The sequence below is a fragment of the Merops nubicus genome, unplaced genomic scaffold (genome assembly GCF_000691845.1).
Source record: "Merops nubicus isolate BGI_N331 unplaced genomic scaffold, ASM69184v1 scaffold14441, whole genome shotgun sequence".
In the NCBI taxonomy this organism is placed as follows: domain Eukaryota; kingdom Metazoa; phylum Chordata; class Aves; order Coraciiformes; family Meropidae; genus Merops; species Merops nubicus.
Window position 1 is genome coordinate 5,477 of NW_008588049.1, and position 1,325 is coordinate 6,801.

The 1,325-nt window shown below is 47.2% G+C and overlaps 1 protein-coding gene across 2 annotated transcripts in view; it reads right to left on the reverse strand.

Moving 5' to 3' along the window:
* Window positions 1-1,325, reverse strand: part of ESM1 (endothelial cell-specific molecule 1) — a 6,311-nt gene that overhangs the window by 2,645 nt on the left and 2,341 nt on the right. The window lies entirely within an intron of this gene.

A 1,325-nucleotide genomic window follows, 5' to 3' on the forward strand; every position in this document is an offset into this window, starting at 1 on the left:
CTTATTTATATTGTGCTATCAGTAATCCTTCTCTGAAACATCTGTAGTATTAAAATGCAAACTAAAAGCAATAATGCAAAAAATAAACACAATATATGTAAATATGCAATCATAGATGTTTATCACTGGATTTAGAAAAGACAACTTCAGAAATTTCCTGAATCAAGCCACTGTCTGGGTTAGATATTATCTGATTTACACGTCTGTCATGATTTAGAGTTGCAATCTATTGATGCCACCGGGCTGCTTCTGGCCAGGGCCACTGCATGGAGGCCGGGTGGAGGCCGCTGCCCTGACCCTGAGGAGCTATCCAGCAAACATACCCTCCACCTGGAGATGCTTCTGGCCCTTGGGGAAGAGACTTCCCTTTGCAGCAGCTTCTCAGACAGCAAAGAACTGCCTTCCCAGGGCAGACACCGAAGAGGTCACCTACACCTCCAGCGTAAAGAGTGAGCATGCTCTAAAGAGATCACTGGCACTGAGGCAGTGGCCTGGTTATACTGCGTCTGGTCACATACTGCCCTGATACGAGCAAGCTCATAGAGGAGCACCAAAGGGCAGCTGACAGGATGGGACCACATCTTTTTCGAAAAAAAATTGTCAGGTGCTAAGGATTTGCCCCATCCAATAGATGACCTATCACATGCTAGATTGCATAGCTTCCCAGAAGGTCTGAACTTGGGGTTACAGCCCTCGTCTTCCTGTGCCTTGCTGTTGAACAGGGTACCTTCCCTGGACCATAGCTGAAGATATGGAAACAAGGAAAATCCAGCTGCGATGGCCTCTTTCCAAACCCCAAAACAAGAGATCATCCCAAGAGAAGTCTGGGATGTCCCAGGAGAAAGGTCTTTATGCTCAGGCTGTCCTTACCAACCCAGGTTGCATGGTCACCTTGAATGGTTCAATGGATGTGCTTTTATAAATGAAAAGCACTGGAAAATCAACCAATTCCCTGCTAGGGAATGCACAGTGAATCCCTCCAGCGTGGAGGACTTCACGGAGCTTCACCATATCCCCCCTTCCCAAGCAAGGACACTCTCTAATCTGCTGCTTGTCCACATAAAAACAAATCCTGACAAAGCAAAGCAGTTTTTGTGTGCATGATCTTCCCTGAGGGACAAGGCAAGAGCAGACACCACGCAAAGCATCAATCTGCCTGCTGCAGGTGCTCAGCTGCTCAGCCCAGAGAGGTGGATACAAAGCCGTGCACAACAGCATGGAAGCAAGTCTGAACCCAAAGCACTTGGCTCCATGTGGAATAATCCTGGCACTCATGTTGCTTTTCAGATTTCATGCAGCTGAGATCTGAGTCAATTTTGCTGTTG